At 42.7% G+C, this 19,835-nt stretch overlaps 1 protein-coding gene across 1 annotated transcript in view; it reads left to right on the plus strand.

The window, feature by feature from the left end:
- The first annotated feature begins 1,328 nt into the window (after nt 1-1,328).
- The window catches only part of LOC126236487 (venom protease-like), a 217,535-nt gene continuing 199,028 nt past the window's right edge, over nt 1,329-19,835 (plus strand). The window contains exon 1 of the mRNA XM_049945837.1: nt 1,329-1,444. The gene's annotated coding sequence lies outside the window, so the exon portion shown is untranslated. The remainder of the gene's footprint in view (nt 1,445-19,835) is intronic.

Consider the following 19,835-nt stretch of genomic DNA (forward strand, 5'->3'; position numbering starts at 1 on the left):
CCCTGTGTGCCTCGATCGTATGCAGTCCTGATTGTAGCGCTCACCTGCACGGCGCCAAACACGCATACGACCATCATTGGCACCAAGGCAGAAGCGACTCTCATCGCTGAAGACGACACGTCTCCATTCGTCCCTCCATTCACGCCTGTCGCGACACCACTGGAGGCGGGCTGCACGATGTTGGGGCGTGAGCGGAAGACGGCCTAACGGTGTGCGGGACCGTGGCCCAGCTTCATGGAGACGGTTGCGAATGGTCCTCGCCGATACCCCAGAAGCAACAGTGTCCCTAATTTGCTGGGAAGTGGCGGTGCGGTCCCCTACGGCACTGCGTAGGATCCTACGGTCTTGGCGTGCATCCGTGCGTCGCTGCGGTCCGGTCCCAGGTCGACGGGCACGTGCACCTTCCGCCGACCACTGGCGACAACATCGATGTACTGTGGAGACCTCACGCCCCACGTGTTGAGCAATTCGGCGGTACGTCCACCCGGCCTCCCGCATGCCCACTATACGCCCTCGCTCAAAGTCCGTCAACTGCACATACGGTTCACGTCCACGCTGTCGCGGCATGCTACCAGTGTTAAAGACTGCGATGGAGCTCCGTATGCCACGGCAAACTGGCTGACACTGACGGCGGCAGTGCACAAATGCTGCGCAGCTAGCGCCATTCGACGGCCAACACCGCGGTTCCTGGTGTGTCCGCTGTGCCGTGCGTGTGATCATTGCTTGTACAGCCCTCTCGCAGTGTCCGGAGCAAGTATGGTGGGTCTGACACACCGGTGTCAATGTGTTCTTTTTTCCATTTCCAGGAGTGTAGATTCTAAAGAAAGGCTTCATTGATTTAGTCATGAATCTACCCTCGGAGATCTCGTCCTTCAGTACACGAAATGTTTTCTGGGAAAACGAATTCTTACACCAGTATGATGGGTCTTTCTACGCTGCTACAACTATCCGCACTGACGGGAAGAGCAGAATAAAGATTTCAAAGTACCCAGATTTCCCAGATCTTCGAGTAGCTAAATACCTGTCACCACTTCTGTCATGTTCCCCTTGTTAGTCCCTCGCACCCTTTGACGCACAGCACTGTCGAGAACACTACTCCAAATACCCATAAGACCTGAGAGCACCTGATTCTCTAACGTCTAACTGCTGTGCCGGATGGTCATAACTGACTCTGCGGGCTGCCCCGACAGTTGCCTGAGGGCAGGAAACGCAACCTGGCCGCTGCTCCGGCGGCGGGGAGTTCCGCCTCCTTGGTGACCCGCGGAAGCCGTCGCCGCCTCCCGAAGGCTGACCGCTGACGTCAGCCCCGGTTAGGCCAGTAGCCGGCAGCGGCGCACGCGCAGACGCGGTCGGACGTCGCGGCAGCTGCGACGTCTCTGGAGGCCTCAGTGCGTGTCCTGCGTCTGCTTTGCACGGTCTCACCAGCACCAGCATTCGCTCCGTGGTGCGTACAATTTGCTTTGATTAAGTTCTCATTGATGTGGTTCGCCTTCAAGATAAGTTACCATTCTTGCGAGGAGTTTTGTGTGTTTATCTATCTAAGGTGCTAAAATTCGACGACAAAAGACATATTTATGCCATTTAGCCTGACGAGTCCCAGTGTATCTTAAGTTTATATCACGTAAAACAGCATACTGGGAGACTACGCAACGTCATGAGTTTGTTTCCAGAACCCTTTCGTGCTGAATAATAGTTAACCATTTTAATACTCGTTTTACGATATCGCCACCAGTCACTATACTTATGATTAAGTAACTCAAAACCGTTAGTACTTTCGTGTGCGTATTCTCCCGTCATCAGATCGCTGTATTTGTGTTTTCAGGTGATCTTTTTTTCTTCTTTTTTTGTGCTTGTTAATTATTGCCTTACTGTGTTTGGTAAAGTTACAGTTTACGGTGAAGATAGTCAAAATTTTCCTCCGCAGATCGTTGAGAACGGGCAGGTCAGGTACTGGACGGAGGTCGTGTATAACTTTTTTAGGCTAACCTACAGAACTCTTTTGCACAATGCTGCAATGAGCGCAAGATGTACAATGTTTTCACAGACAGTAAGTGACGGACTAAAAGTAACTATCGAATATACCCTAAAAGAAAATTTCTTGTGAACACTGGTACGGTATGGATTTCACTGTGGTATTTATTTGTTACTTAACCCAGTTCTAGACTATTTCTTGGTCTTTGGGACTAGAGAAACCAATAACTTATAAAAATATTACTGACGATTTACACACTACGATTTCCATATACTAGATGTTCTTTTTTATTTCTACCTTTTTAAGTCGTTCGTCTTTCGTCTGGTTTCATGATATACTCAATCTTTCCTTTTTTATGCTCATCTTTTAATCTCTACCTAACTACATTACCCAAAATCTTATATAGTTTGTTTAGAACAGTCTAGTCTTTGCCTGTACCCACTTGCCTTCCACTACTCCATCCAACGCCAACTTAACTATGCCTGAATGTTACAGCGTATGTCCCAGCAATCTGTCCCTTATTATGGCACGTATCTTCCAGGCACTTCTTTCCTCGTCTATTCTTTGTTGTACTTCTTCATTTCGTACTTTATCTCTCCACATAATTGTGAACATTCTTCGATAGCACCACATTGCAGAGGCTCACAGTTTCTTCTCTTCCGCATTCACGACGGCCCAGAAAATGCAGTGCCGAGCTCCAGACATGCACTTTCAGCAACTTCTTCCTCATACGAGCAGAGTTCTTCGACTAAAGAAAGCTTTCTTTCCCTATATTAATCTACTTCTGATATATTCATCGATTTTTCGAACAAAATGGCCTCCTTCATGCCGTCCAGCATGGATTCCGAAAACATCCGTCATGCGCAACCCAGCTCACACTTTTCTCACGTGACATTCTGAAAGCTTTGGTTCAAGGCAGCCCAGATAGATGCAGTAATCCATCATTATTGAAAAACATTTGATTCAGTACCACACCTAAGCTTCTTGTCAAAAGTACGCTCATATCGGGTATCAAGCGAAATTTGCGACTGGATTGAGTATTTTTTTGTAGTGGGATGCAGCATGTTATCTTCGACGGAGAGTCATCGTCAGATGTAGATGTAACTTCGGGTGTGCTCCAGGGAAATATGTTAGAATGCTTGCTGTTAATGTTGTAGAGTAATGACCTTGCGGACAATATTAAGAAGGTGTCTCTAGGTCCACATGTGCTATGAAGACATCCTGTTTGCTGGTCAAGACTTACTATAAATTACACTACAGGGTTTTGTTCGAATTTTCACAGTCAAACGTAGAGTTGGAAATAGTTAATGGGCTATCGAGTTAATCAGCGTGAGGTCTAATTTTGAAAAAAAAATTGCTTGAAAGTAATAAGGTAATTAAGAGAAACGTGATTATTGATTTAAGGGAAACTTGAAATATCTCAAGAAAAGATGGATAGTCAAAAAATTCATCCCTTTGAGGCCTACGTATTTTGCGCTTTAAATTGATATTTACCTGTCGAATGGTTTCCTGACAATCGCGTGGTACATTAGAGACATTTCGAGGATAGAAGACGCTAGGAAAGTAAATGAGGTGTCAATAACATCATCCTTTCAAAAGAAACTTGAAAATAATAAAACCTTCGAAAAAGAATCGGTCAACAGCTTTGTAACATGGGTTGTTCAAAAGTAAGAAATAAATTTTGAATGATGCTCCAAATAATATACAGCAAATGAGATGCTTCAAATATTTCTCTAATCTGTTTTATTTCTTAGATTTAGACAAATCACTTCATAAAGCAATTGACCGATTTTTCCATAGTTTTTTTATTTGTCAGTCTGCCTTGCGTCACTAAGCACATCACAGTTGTTTCTCTGGTACCTTTTCCATTTCAAACCAAACTGATCTTTGTCCAGCAGGTCTTCAGTTTTTCTTTCTATTCTTTTGCATATTATTGTGGCCAACATTTTAGAAGTGTGAAAGGCGAGATTAATCGTGCTATAGTTTTCACCTTTGTCAGTATGTCCTTTCTTTTTAATACGATGCTGATCATGATGGTGTCGTGGAAATGTGATGGTAGGTCACCGTTTCATAGACTTTTTCCACCAACGCAAATAACCTTTTGAGCTCGGTTCGTTCAGCTCTCACAGTCAAGCTCTAGTCGCGTTACTAGATACACATGTAGCGTCGTCTTCTTCTGTCACACTGCGGCGTAGTAGCCCTCCGCTGTACGGTTCATCTGTGTATTGCTGCCATTTGCCTGACCTATCTGTACATTTAATAGAGATTCATCAGTATCTCGTAGCTTAAAATCTTTATTTGTTCTGTGAAGTTACGTTTACCCTTCCTGCACGCCGTGTCAATTTTCGCTAAAAACATTTATTTATCAGTATCTTTACGTTTCGCTCTTTAACTCTCCTGTTAGTTTTATTCCTAAGCCTTTTAAGCTCATTCTTAAGATTACTACATTCTCTCCTTCCATTCATAAGCACAAGAACTTACTGAGTCGTTCCTAGCTTCTTTACCTTTGATTTCGCTATATTTACCGTATACTTACTTATTTCTTTCTTTATTATTTTCCATTCGCCTTCTACTTAGCTAGTTAGTCACTTTTAATTGGACTAGTGGTCATTGCCTCAGAGAATTTCCCCTTCGTCTCACTCTATCCTAATTCCGTGTGAAGAGTCCTCGGAAGATCCAATGGAACCGACCGACCGCCGTATCATCCTCAGACGACAGGCGTCACTGGATGCAGATAGGGGCGTGTGATCAGCATACCGCTCTCCCGGTTGTTGTCAGTTTTCGAGAGCCGCTGCTTCTCACTCGAGTACCTCTTCAATTGGCATCACGAGGCCTGGGTGCACCCTGCTCGTCAAGAACGCTCGGCAGACGCGAACGGTCACCCTCCAAGTAGTAGCCACGCCCAAAAGTGTTTACCTTCGGTGATTTGACGGGAACCGATGTTACTAATGCGGCAAGTCCGTTGGTCACTATATCCTAGCAATTCACTATGTCAGTTCAAAGGATATCTTTTGCCTCATCCTCTTGAACTTTAATCTGTCGTTAATCACTACTAGGTTGTGGTCTACATCCGCACCTAGGTCTGTTTTGCAGTCCAGACTTTGAGTTTTAAATCTTTGTGTAACCATGATATACTCCAGTTGATAACTCCCTATGATCCTCTCCAAGTATATCTTCTTCTCTTTTCCGTTTGGGAGATCGTGTTCGTTACAACTAGTTAAAACATAATGCAGAATTCTAGAAGTCTCTCACCTCTCTCATTCCTTTCCCTCAACCAATATTCTATTATTACTCTCCCATATAACAGCGTTCCAGTCATTTAGAGCTATCAAATTGTCTTCCTAACCCACATATTTTATCAATTCTTCTATTTGCTCATATTCACTGAAGCGCCAAAGAAACTGGCAACCACATACGTATTCAAATACCCAGATATGTAAACAGGCAGAATATGGCACTGCGGTCGACAACGCCTTTATAATAAAACAAGTGTGTGGTGCAATTGTTAGATCGGCTATTGCTGCTACAATGGCGGGTTATCAAGATTTAAGTGACCTTGAACTTGGTGTTATAGTCGGCGCACGAGCGATGGGACACAGCATCTCCGAGGAAACGATGAAGTGGGGGTTTTCCCGTACGACCATTTCACAAGTGTACCGTGAATACCAGGAATCCGATAAAACATCAAATCTCAGACATCACTGCGGCCGAAAAAAGATCCTGCAAGAACGGGACAAACGACGACTGAAAAGAATTTCTCAACGTGACGGAAGTGCAACCTTTTCGCAAACTGCTGCATATTTCAGTGCTGGGCCATCAACAAGTGTCAGCGTGCCAACCATTCAACGAAACATCATCGATTTGCGCTTTCGGAGCCGAAGGCCCACTTGTGTACGATTGACGACTGCACGACACAAAGCTTTATGCCTTGCCTGGACCTGTGAGCACCGAAGTTGGACTGTTGATGATTGGAAACATGTTGTCTTTTCGTACGAGTCTCGTTTCAAATTGTATCGAGCGGATGGGTGTGTATGGGTATAGAGAAAACCTCGTGAATCCACGGACCCTGCGTGTCAGCAGGGGACTGTTCAAGCTGGTGGAGGCTCTGTAATGATGTTGGGCGTGTGCGGTAGGAGTGATATGTGACCCCTGATACGTCTAGACACGACTCTAACAGGTGACACGTACGTAAGCATCCTGTCTGATCACCTGCATCCATTCATGTCCATTGTGCATTCCGACGGACTTGGGTAATTCCATCAGGACAATGCGACACTCCACACTTCCAGAATTGCTACAGAGTGACTCTACGAACACCTTCTGAGTTAAAACACTTCCGCTGGCCACGAAACTCCCCAGACATGTGCATTATTGAGCATATCTGGGATGCCTTGCAACGTGCTGTTCAGGAAAGATCTCCATTTCCTCGTACTCTCACGGATTAATGAACAGCCCTGCAGGATTCATGGTGTCAGTTCCCTCCAATTCTACCTCAGACATTAGTCGAGTTCATGCCATGTCGTGTTGCGGCACTTCTGCGTACACGTGGGGACCCTACAAGATATTAGGCAGGTGTACCAGTTTTTTTGGCTCTTCAGTGTATTATCTCTACTTTCTCATCATCATCTTGTGATATGGACACGTAAACCTGTAAAATTGTGGCTGATTTTGGCTTAGTTTCATTCGTTAGAAGAATAATTCTGTTATTATGTTTGCTCCCCAATTTTCCGTTCGTAAGGATGCCGACACCTCATTCGTTGAAGCTGCTTTAATGCGCCATAATCATCTGACCAGAAATCTCTGTTTTCCTTTACACTGTACTAATCCCTGTAAGTCTAATGTTAGCCTAGTCTTCTGTCTTTTCAGATTCCAACATTCCAGGCTCCGCTTCGTAGAACGTTAGCATAGTTTTTCGTTCTCCTGAGCAGTTTCCACCCGGAGATCCGAACAGGTGACTGGTTTACCTCTGAAAGTTTTTGCAGAGGAAGTAGTCATCGTGGGACTATTTTATAGGATTACATATCTTGAGGAAACACACTATCTGTCCCTAGTGCAATTGTTTCCATTGCCCTCTGCATCCCCATGCTATTAATAATCGCTGATTCTTCCAGTTTGTCAGCGACCCCTATGCCCACTTTTGACAAGGCCTTTGGAAGGGTGAAGGTTACTTCTTATACTGGAAATTCTTGGCAGTCGTAGCTAACAATTTTTTTTTCAGAATGCAAGCAATAAATGGAATCGAACATTGGGATTCAGGTTCTATGGTTCAGTACTCAAAGACGCCATCCCTAGACCACTTTTTTTCATTGAAAAAGAAAATTTTGAAACTAAAAGTATTATTGAAAACTAACACACTTATTGAAAATAAAAAAATGTTAAAATTAAATATCTTCAAGAACCTAAAACATAATTTGACCCCCATGTTTTTGTATGAGTCCTGATTATGGTGCCGACAGCGCAATCGTAAGCTATTTCTTGAACGTCTTCCCATACTCTGGCCGATTTTATTTTGCTCTATCCTGTGTTGTTGAAGCAGGTTATTGAGCCAGTTTCCCGCTTTGGGTTCTTTGTGTGTATGACGTAGGTTAGAAGATGTTCAAGATTCCATGCCTAACTCTTGTTTTTTGCTGTTGCAAAAAGTTCCCTATCCGGTATTAATGCGGTGTTTATTGCTATGTTCGGCACAGTGCTGATGACTGAGGCCAATTATGTCCTTGTCAAACTCAAGATTGGAGTTTGCTTTTCGTGGGTAAATTAGGGCGCACTGATGCGATTACTCGCTACTGTCGCAGCATGGAAACATGTCCAAATAAATTTAGACTGTGCGACATATTGAGAGGAAGTTTTCGTTTTGTTTGTTAAGGATAGTATCATTTTAAGCAGTCTTTCGTGAGTTATGTTTCAACTCGCAGTTGTTGCTTTTGTTCTCCTTCTAACATTTTCGTGTGGCTTACCAGGTGTTGTTGGTGTTTGAATGTGAAATTTTGGATCCAATGTTGACTACTACGTACTGTTTGAGCTCACTGCATTACAGTGAGGCGAAGGAAAACCGTAAGGGATTCGCATCGTAGTTTCGAGCATCGGTTTCCAACAGAAGAGATTCATATCAAAGTATGCCTTGTTGCACTCCATATGCGCTTTCGAGGAACAGTGAGTCGTTGCTGTGCGCAGGTAGACGATGGCAAACATGAGGTAGGGACAATGAGTTTTAAGGATGCAGTGATGAAAATGTTTCGTAATGCATTTTCAACTATTACGCAGGCTGTACCAAATACTAGGGGTACAGATAAAGTAGTCGTGTGGTGAGTATTAAAGAGTACAATCTGCTGTGTACGACCAGCAGAAGGTGCAGGCGCGATGACCACACAATTTTGAGCCTAGTATGGAATTGATGTAATATTTACTTCATCCAACTCCGTTTTCCACGCGATTACTGTTAAATTTCACCATGAAAATTTGGTCTTGAAAACTGGGGAACCATATTTTAAGACCTGTATTTCTACCAGTACACATATGCGGTGTAGTTTACTATCAGTTTCTGCATACTAAATTTCTGGAACTGTTAGGCACAGCATTATTACTGCGCGCGTCAATCCGTGGTTCCAGTGAGATGGCACCTCAGCAAATATCTGCGTTGATACAAGAACATGCTTAATGTAGACTTTACCCTGCCGTGCCCGCCAAAGCCAAATATAACTGCCGTCACCACCACTTTTGACGTACCGCAGTTGCCTAGTATTTAAATAATAATTATATGATATATAAAATGTTTAAATATATTAATAATAATTTGTTTATATTAGTGTTCAGAACGTTACTTTAGCGTTACTACCATGAATTACAGCTCAATAAAATGCGTGATATTAAAAGCATTCGTTCGAAAATTAGAGAAGTTCATGTATGATGCATTCGATGTAAGAATTGTAATAGCAATGAAGTGTCACAGTTTTGAAACCATGATAATTTTCACGACATAAAACCCAACTGTGCACTCACTTTCATCAATATTACGACTGTCAGCACAGATCTGCAGACAATGTCTGTGGTAGCGAATGCAGTTTCTTTCAATTGTTTCCTCTTCCGTTCGGGAAACTCAATGATCCCGCAATTTCTTTTTTCTTAGTAAAGGATCTTTCCCTTCGTGTCTTGCTTTATTCAACTTCCCATAGCTTTATACTTTTACCAGTCGACTTACTAACCGTTTCGGATTTACTGTCGGCAGCAGTCAGCCTGTGAATGTGTACCATTACCTGATTGAAATGTTCTCCACAAGTGGCCAGGTCACAAGCTCAGGCATTTTGATTAGCCCTCCGGCAACCAACTGAAAAGTGTTGTTGTTGTTGTTGTCGTTGTCTTCAGAGTGATGACTGGTTTGATGCAGCACCCCATGCTAGTCTATCCTATGCAAGCCTCTTCATCCCTGCATAACTACCGCAATATGCGTACGTTTGAACCTGATTTCAGTATTCAGGCCTTGGTCTCCCTCTACAACTTTTACTCCCCCCTTCCCCACTTCTTTCGATTACTAAACCGACAACTCCCTCGTGGCTCAGGGTGTGTCCTGTCAACTGATTCCTTTTTTTCATCAATCTGTGTCAAATTTCTTTCTCCCCAATTTTATTAACTGCTTCCTCATTTTTTATTCGAGCTACCCGTCTAATCCTTAACATTCTTCCATTACTTCGCATTTCAGAAGCTTCTGTTATCTTTTAGTTTCAATTGCTTATCGTCCAGGATTCATCTCCACGTAAGATATACTCCACACATCTCCAGAAAAGCTTTTCTAATTCTTAAACTGAAATTACGTGTATATAGATTGCTCTTTTTCAGAAATGCTTTTCTTGCTATTGCCACTCTGCAGTTTATATCCTCTCTGTTTTGGTCGCCGTCAATTATTTTGCTGCCCAAATAGCAAAACACATACACCACATCTATTATCTTCCTATTCTAATTCCCTCAAAATCAACTGATTTAATTCGACTACATTCCTTTACCCTCGTTTATCTTTATAACCTCACTTGAAAACACTATCCATTCAGTTCAACTGCCCTTTCAAGCCCTTTGCCGTCTCTGACGAAATTACAATGTTATCAGTAAACCTCAAAGTTTTTATTTCTTCTCCCTGAACTTTAATTCCGTTTCCAAATTTCTTATTGGTTTCTTTCACAGCTTGTTCGATGAGCTGGCTGACTAATATAGGGGTTAGGCTACAATCTTGTCTCACTCCTTTCTCAACAAAGGGTTCCCTTTCATGTTCTCTGACTCTCATAACTGCAGTCTGATTTGCGTACAGTTTGTAAATAACGGATCGCCCTTGTATTTTATCCCTTCTGCCTTCAAAATGTCAAAGAGTGTAGTCCAGTCGACAATGGCAAAAGGTTTCTCTTAATATACAAATACTATAATCGTAGGTTTGCCTTTCTTCATATTATCTTCTAAGATAAATTGTAGGATTAGTATTGCCTCACCTGTTCCTACGTCTCTTGGGACTCAAACTCATCTTCCACAAGGTATGCCTCTACCAGGGTCTCCATTTTTCTGTAAATAATTTGTTTCACTATTTTGTAACCACAACTTATTAAAACTTATTTCATACGTGATAGTATCAAATTCCTTTGGAATTGGAATTATTACATTCTTATTGAAACCTGATGGTATTTGCACACTAGGTGGAATAATTTTGTCATGGGTGGCTCTCCCAAGCATCTCAATAATTCTGATGGAATGTTGTCTGCTCCAGAGGCCATGTTTCCACTTAGGTCTTTCAGTGCTTTGTCAAATTCTTCTCAAAGTATCACTTCTCCCATCTCAACTTCTATTCTTCTTCACTTCTTCTAATACTGTCCTCAAGTTTTTCTCCCCCCTTATATATTCCTTCAACGTTTCAGCTTTCACTTGTTTGCTTAATACCTACCTCGACGCCTGAGCTCTTGATATTCGTACAGCTGATTCTCTTTTCTCTAAATGTTTCTTTAATTTTCCTATAGACAACATCTATCTTTTTCCTAGATATGCATGCTTCTAATACCTTGCATCTATCACCGAACCACTCCTGCTTAGCCGCTTTGCACTTTCTGTTAATCTCGTTTTTTAGACTGCTGAAACCATTTGATTCAGTCAAACGTTCCCTTAACACCCTCTCTGAAACTCTCAGCAACCTTTGGTTCCTTCAATTTATCCATGTCCCATCTTCTCAATTTCTTACCTTTTTTGCAATTTCTTCAGTTTTAATCTGCAATTCAAAACCAATGAATTATCGTCAGAGTCCACATCTACCCCTGGAAATGCCTTACAGGTTAAAATCTGCTTTCGAAATCTGTGTCTTATCATTATATAGTCAATGTGAAACATTCCATACTACCCAGGTGTTACCCTATCTATGACCAATTTTCACGATTCTGACAGAAAGTGTTGCCGATGATTAAACTTTGAACTATTGAAAATTCTACCTTGCAGCTTCCTCTTTCATTCCTTTCCCACACTTCAGGTTCTCGTACTATTTATCCGTAATTTGCTTTTCTCCAGACCGAATTCCACTCACCAATCACTATTAAATTTTGATCTCCCTTATCTATCTGCACATTCTCCTTTATATATCATCGTACATTCCTTCAATCTCTTCGTCATCTGCAGAGCTATCTCGTATAATCTTGTACTACAGTGATGGGTGTCGGCTTCGTGTCTGTTTTTGTTACAGTAATGCATTTAATAAGATGTTCGCAGTAGTTTACCTGCAGTCTCATTTTCCTAACCATTATTAGGCCTAATCCTATATTACATCTATTTGATTTTGTATTGATAAGCCTGTAATGAGATGGCCAGAATCTTGCTTTCCATGTCACCGCACTTCGCTAATTCCTACTACGTCTAATTTCAACGTTAGAAAATACAAAATGAAGTAGACTAGCAGGATTTTTCAAACATATACATGTATTTTGTATCGAAAACCCCCACTTATTAATTGCCGATCGTCGATCTGAGAAGTCTCTGTTGCAAATTTCCGTTTTTAAATTCTCTAAGCTGTCCTCCCGATTAAGGAATCCATTAGAATTCCAGTATGGCTTTACCTGATGAGGCCATCCTCCTGAGTATTACCCTCCTGAAGTTTCGACTGGGCGACTCTTTTACCTTCGAAATATTTTACGGAAGGAAATGCCATCATCATTAAGCCAAAAAGTGGAGCCACATATCCTCGGCAAAAAAATATCGTTTTGCTTGCAGCCGTTTTCAGTAACATCACAGCAAGTCCATGTTGGTTAATGTTACAAGGCCAGATCGGTCAGTCTGTTGACCCTGCATCAGGAACCACGCGTTAGTCTGGCTTCTCACACATATCCATCCCGCCGTCGTGCTTGCATCTACGGTACGGTTATCTTTATCGTTGCGGCACCCAAGCAAGAATCTGGATATCTTTGAGGTGCGGCTGTGTGTGTGTGGGGGGGGGGGGGGGGGAGTGTGGTGTTAATAACCCACTGAGACCCCATCCCCTCGGACTCGCAGACTAGCACAGTTGTAACAGTTCAGTACATAAGAACAATCTGATGGCGTAGTGACCCAACGATGTTGTTCCTTTTCCTTACAAGCTAGTCGACGGCTTCATCAATTACATGCTGTAGCTAGTATAGTTGTAGAATCAAAAGTCAGCTTCAAATTAAATCCATGTGAGGAAGAACGGAAATTCTCTGATCATTTGTCAGTTTCTGAGCGTTCCTTTGCAGAGTAATAATAAGAATTTCTGTGAGTTTAGAATAAAAGCTCTTATATGCTTCAGATTTGTTACTCTAGTTTTATGTAATGTGAACAATTCTGAGACAATTTACATAATCTGAAAGTAGTCCCTAACAAAATATAATAAAACAGATGTTTGAGAATATCATATATCCAACAAATATAGCTTTCTACAACTTAAAAATCCACACCATAGTTCTATTTTCAATTTCGAATGTCAAATTTCATTGAATAGTCATCTGTACAGTATAACTCTCTTAGTAGCAACGCAACAAATTATTATCGTAATATCAGGCTCTAATGTTTGAGAACAGAACTACCGACAAGAAAACACAGTAAAAGCGAACAGCAACCCCACACGCAATTTGTCTGTGAAAAATTGCTTAAAAAGGCCTCATTAATCAATTAATATGAAGCAGCCTTCCTGCTGAGCTTGTGAATAGGAGGCAGCTCCCTAATTAACGAACAGCTGTAATTTTTTTTAGAAAAATCCCTAATCAATCATCTGTATTAGAAGCTCTAACATTGTATGTTTAATTCTTTAAATTCAAATGTCACTCATAGTGAGATGCTGATATTAATATTAAGAAGAGCTTTTCTTTTACCACACAGCCGTAGAATTAAGATAGATTGTTGGGATTATGACAAGTCATTAACTACAAATAAGTTTATAATTCAAAATTGCCCTCTGAGCCGGCCGCTGTGGCCGAGTGGTTCTAGGCGCTTCAGTCCGAAACCGCGTTGCTGCTATGGTCGCAGGCTCGAATCCTGCCTCGGGCATGGATGTCTGTGATGTCCTTAGGTTAGTTAGGTTTAAGTAGTTCTAAGTTTAGGGGACTGATGACCTCAGATGTTAAGTCCCATAGTGCTTAAAGCCATTTGAACCATTTGCCCTCTGAGTTTTATCTTCTAACACGAAATGGAAAATCAGAGGTGCTTAGTGTGAAAGATAACAAAAGATATAAGAAACCTCGTATCACAGACACACAAGCATTCTCGGGTTTAATAAAAGCAGAAAAAGTAGATTTTCAATCAAGGCGTCCCCAAATCAAAAGTTATCTCGAGTTTCACAAGATACTGATTTGCCCTTATCTTTGTCTAGGTTTCGGAAGTCAGGGCCCACATTTATGGTATATTCCGTCTGTACTTGGAACGAGACAGACATTTAAACACTGAAGTATTACACAGTACTGATGTACCATAATTATATTTATTTTATATCCTGCCATGAACAACTCAAGTTGTCCGATTACGGTCTAGAAAGCTGAAAGATAGTTTACGAGACAATCTAAAGTAAATCTTATTGTGGAACGTTAACATTGGTAGTATGTACTTCAGTTTTTGAGTATCAATACTTAGTCGCTGAGAATTAATACGTTTATCACAGTTTCACTTCATCACACAACTGATTATCCGAAGGAATTTGTAATTCTGTCGTTGAATTAAAGTTATTTTGCTTCAGTTATTTGAAAGTTGACCGTGCCACGATGAAAGTTTAAAAATCCAAGAAGCAGGTTCTGTTCCATTTCTGCAACAAACAGGAAATACAGTTGTCTTACCTTCAATATGCCCCGTACAGCCTTTAGTAATAATTTCGCGTTACGTTCCACCGATTTGTCCAATTATTGACCGCATAACATTTAGATTTTAAAGGGCGTGTGGCGCTGCTGCGAGTTATAGCAACGAGGAGAAAAATAAAAATAAAAAAGTACTGCACCGTAAATAAGTATAATAAAATCCGTTATTGCTGTTGCATGGAAGCTCAGGTCGACGACCGGCTGTTCAGTGTTCGATACGAAATACATCTGCATGTTTGAACAATCCTACTAGTCTACTCTATTGTGCATTTCATAACGTAAACTTTTGATATATACAGGAGCTGTCACGTACTACGCTATCAACTGACCATCTGATCGGAGCGTTCGTTGGCCACTATCACTATTTTAATTTCTTCATTATCACTGCAAAAATGCAGAAAAAAATCAGCGTGTGCCTGAGGAAAGAAAATGGAAGGCAATGGCATCGTACAAAATAGTATTCTAAATAAATATTCTCCTTCTTCCAACGCCTTAAAAACGCTTATTCAAATTCTAAATTTCTTCCTACACCAACTCCTTTTAAACGTACACCCGTCTATTTTCCCGTCAGTATAATGAAGTGCATCTTTCAACATGCGAATAGGAGACCAAAATCAGTTTTTAACATTTTTTTTGTTTTGATTCAGTTAACGACTCCTCAACGGTCATACCAAATCACTATAACGACTGACGCAAAAAGGCTGTAGACTGGTCTAAAAACATCAAAACAGAAGACCTGTTTGTTTAGATCAGCTTGTGAAGCAAATAAAACAGCTATTTAAGCGAATAAAAATTTATTAAGCGTTTCAAACTTTGGGTGCCGTCGTTCAAAATAGAGACGCGCAAGCAGATGTTCAACAAAAGCAGCGCATTCTATCGGGTACTCTCACCAGAAGAGGTAACTTTGCATAAAACCGCATTGCTTTATTAGGAGACTTAAAATCGCTTTAGTGACTGCAAGGAGCCAAGTAACAGCAGATGGATTCACGTATCTGCTGGAAGCATGCACTGAATGGCTTTCAGTGCACTCAGTAAATCGAAGCAGATGCGGAATTCCATAACACGAACACGTCTCGCGTTGTGAAACGCCCTTAAAGTCGCAAGAAACTGTGCACTGTGGCAGTCAGTTCGTTTAGTAAACAGATGTTGAGGACACAGTCGGACGAGTAAGCAACCAATATTGTCCTCAAGCTGAAACCAGTGTAAACTAGGGTGTAGCTGCAGTACTGGGAAACTACAATACTACTTTATCAAATCTGAATTAACTGTAGACCTTTGATCCTCCAGGGTGGCAGTCAGCTTCCATGCTTCTGCAACAACAAATGGGTCAAATGGCTCCGAGCACTATTGGACTTAACTTCTGAGGTCATCAGTCCCCTAGAACTTAGAACTACTTAAACCTAACTAACTTAAGGACATCACACACATCCATGCCCGAGGCAGGATTCGAACCTGCGACCGCAGCGGTCACGCGGTTCCAGACTGTAGCACCTAGAACCGCTCGGCCACTCCGTCCGGCTGTAACAACAGAAACTTGCTTCACACTAAATGACATAAGATGCTAGTTGTACGAGGTACCCTCCGCCACGCACCGTATGGTGGATTGCCGAGTATGTATGTAGATGTAGATGTAGATGTAGATAAGCTCTTGCTTTGCACACATCACACAAGGATTTGTTGATCGTGGGCAGGTGGTAAAAGTTATTATCATGTGTGCGTACCCAGGAGTGAACATTGTTCAGGCAAGAACCTTTATGTGGCATGCACCAGGAGAAGTCGCCGCCAGGTGAGTAGTGGCGAGTAGCCAGTCCCTGCTTAGAGACTGGCAGTGTCGTTAGTTCTCTTCATACTGGATCGCATCGACGGTGTTTAAACGTGGAGGTCTCACTGATTCATAAGCCTGACTGTTACGTACCATGAGGCACTATGTTATTAGATCCATCATACTTGTGTTGAAAACCGACGACCTCGCTGTTTGGTCCCCTCCCCCAAATCAACAAATTTGTGGTGAAGAGTCTTTTCGAAGAATAATCCAGAAATTTCATCGAAGTCTTCAAAATGATGGTTCCTTAGACCTTTCTTCATAAATTGTAAATGTGTCTTGAATCGTGGTTATCGTTGCACGTAGTTTTCTCTGGTGAAACTTGAAACTGCCGTGTGTCGTCTATCTTCCAGCCTCTTGATGGTCATCTGCAGTACATGCAAAGTTAGCGGAGGACCGAAATGTTGCAAATCCAATCACAAAAGCGAGGTCTGTACGGGTTTCCTAATTATGGGCAATGTGCTGCTAAATGTGACAGTGAAAGGGATTTCGCTCAGGATTCTCCCAAGAGAGATAATGTTCTCTTCCTCAACTAGACACCGGAAACGGCGATGTGACAGAAAGGACCCTAAAAAGATGAGACGTTCCTTGAAGTCCCATTGATGGGGCAATTCGAGAATATCTGCAAGTGGTGTCGTAGCAGTTCCCAACAACACAGAAGTTATCTATCAGGCGGGTGATGCTTCCATAGGAAAGTCTATTGTACAGGTCATATTATCATTGGTCGAGTAATGTCTCCCGAACCTACACTATAAAAGTGGATTCTGGAAGATGGAGAAGACGGCAGTTCACAATTCGCACCAAGATCTTGTCTGTGCAACAAATGAAGACAACACTACGACAACCACTGACACGTGTACAATCCTTTCCGTTGCAGGCAGGTATTCTCCTGTTCTGTGAGTCACGAAAGTGTGTTGAGTGGGTTGAAAAAGATAAACAATATTTTCCTAGTTTCCACTCTTCCTAAATATTATTATATTTTAAAGAATTCCACAGAAACTACACTGAAATTGGAGACCTGAAGAATTTAGATCCGCTGCCGGACGCTTCATTTAGCAGAGGATAGGCCTACTGATAGAATTTCAAGAACTGTTACAGAAAACAAGAAGTGCGTTTGCTCCTATATCTAGGTCTCAAATAATCATTAGGTAAGATAAAAGAAATTACAATAAATACATTGACTTTCATTTATTTTAACGTCTTCCAGTCGAGAATGGCAGAAGAAGAGGAACGATAATGTTACCAAGAACCGTCTTACTGCGCTGTTGCAAGAGAGATGTGGATATAGAGATCCTCTAACTCTTAAAAATTAAAAATGAGTTGATTATCTTTGTTTGTGTGATCTAACTGATAACTTACGTCAGTTTGAGTGAAGTCTCTTAGCGGTATTTGTAAGAGTTCGTGTTCACAAGTTCAATAAGCCTACAGTTGTCATCTGACACAGACCGAGTCGAAGTTTCCTACCAGTATAATTTTTTGATAAAGGGATAGCAATATGATTTTGATACATTATTTTCTTATGCTGTTTTATATTTTGGTTGTGATGCTCAATAAAACTATCCTATTACAGATTTCTGCCAGTTGTTTCGGCAGTCAACTCGAATCATTCAGTGTTACTTTTAGTCTTTCCATGCACGAGACCAGCAACGAACTTGCTTAAGTAGGACCAGTTTACACTTTTCATGCATTTTCGCGCTGTAACTGAGGACTATTCTCTTTTTATTCGAGCAAATTCGTTCTGCAAACCAAGAAAAAATGTTATGCTGATTGTTCATGGCCAACGTTCAACAAATTATTAGGGCTTTAAAGTCAGTACCGCCATTAGACTGTTGTTTATGTACAGTGTTTCATTTACACTTACACAATCATGATTTCGACTTCAAAGTGCTATCATCAAGTGTTTTAAGTGTTAAAAATTGCCTAAGATGGCATACTGTCGTTTTAAAATACACTATTAGACATATTGTCTGTTGTTGTTGTTGTTGTGGTCTTCAGTCCTGAGACTGGTTTGATGCAGCTCTCCATGCTACTCTATCCTCTGCAAGCTTCTTCATCTCCCAGTACCTACTGCAACCTACATCCTTCTGAATCTGCTTAGTGTATTCATCTCTTGGTCTCCCTCTACGATTTTCACCCTCCACGCTGCCCTCCAATGCTAAATTTGTGATCCCTTGATGCCTCAAAACATGTCCTACCTACCGATCCCTTCTTCTAGTCAAGTTGTGCCACAAACTTCTCTTCTCCCCAATCCTATTCAATACCTCCTCATTAGTTACGTGATCTACCCACCTTATCTTCAGCATTCTTCTGTAGCACCACATTTCAAAAGCTTCTATTCTCTTCTTGTCCATACTACACTCCTGGAAATTGAAATAAGAACACCGTGAATTCATTGTCCCAGGAAGGGGAAACTTTATTGACACATTCCTGGGGTCAGATACATCACATGATCACACTGACAGAACCACAGGCGCATAGGCACAGGCAACAGAGCATGCACAATGTCGGCACTAGTACAGTGTATATCCACCTTTCGCAGCAATGCAGGCTGCTATTCTCCCATGGAGACGATCGTAGAGATGCTGGATGTAGTCCTGTGGAACGGCTTGCCATGCCATTTCCACCTGGCGCCTCAGTTGGACCAGCGTTCGTGCTGGACGTGCAGACCGCTGAGACGACGCTTCATCCAGTCCCAAACATGCTCAATGGGGGACAGATCCGGAGATCTTGCTGGCCAGGGTAGTTGACTTACACCTTCTAGAGCACGTTGGGTGGCACGGGATACATGCGGACGTGCATTGTCCTGTTGGAACAGCAAGTTCCCTTGCCGGTCTAGGAATGGTAGAACGATGGGTTCGATGACGGTTTGGATGTACCGTGCACTATTCAGTGTCCCCTCGACGATCACCAGTGGTGTACGGCCAGTGTAGGAGATCGCTCCCCACACCATGATGCCGGGTGTTGGCCCTGTGTGCCTCGGTCGTATGCAGTCCTGATTGTGGCGCTCACCTGCACGGCGCCAAACACGCATACGACCATCATTGGCACAAAGGCAGAAGCGACTCTCATCGCTGAAGACGACACCTCCATTCGTCCCTCCATTCAAGCCTGTCGCGACACCACTGGAGGCGGGCTGCACGATGTTGGGGCGTGAGCGGAAGACGGCCTAACGGTGTGCGGGACCGTAGCCCAGCTTCATGGAGACGGTTGCGAATGGTCCTCGCCGATACCCCAGGAGCAACAGTGTCCCTAATTTGCTGGGAAGTGGCGGTGCGGTCCCCTACGGCACTGCGTAGGATCCTACGGTCTTGGCGTGCATCCGTGCGTCGCTGCGGTCCGGTCCCAGGTCGACGGGCACGTGCACCTTCCGCCGACCACTGGCGACAACATCGATGTACTGTGGAGACCTCACGCCCCACGTGTTGAGCAATTCGGCGGTACGTCCACCCGGCCTCCCGCATGCCCACTATACGCCCTCGCTCAAAGTCCGTCAACTGCACATACGGTTCACGTCCACGCTGTTGCGGCATGCTACCAGTGTTAAAGACTGCGATGGAGCTCCGTATGCCACGGCAAACTGGCTGACACTGACGGCGGCGGTGCGCAAATGCTGCGCAGCTAGCGCCATTCGACGGCCAACACCGCGGTTCCTGGTGTGTCCGCTGTGCCGTGCGTGTGATCATTGCTTGTACAGCCCTCTCGCAGTGTCCGGAGCAAGTATGGTGGGTCTGACACA

The sequence above is a fragment of the Schistocerca nitens genome, chromosome 1 (genome assembly GCF_023898315.1).
Source record: "Schistocerca nitens isolate TAMUIC-IGC-003100 chromosome 1, iqSchNite1.1, whole genome shotgun sequence".
NCBI lineage: Eukaryota > Metazoa > Arthropoda > Insecta > Orthoptera > Acrididae > Schistocerca > Schistocerca nitens.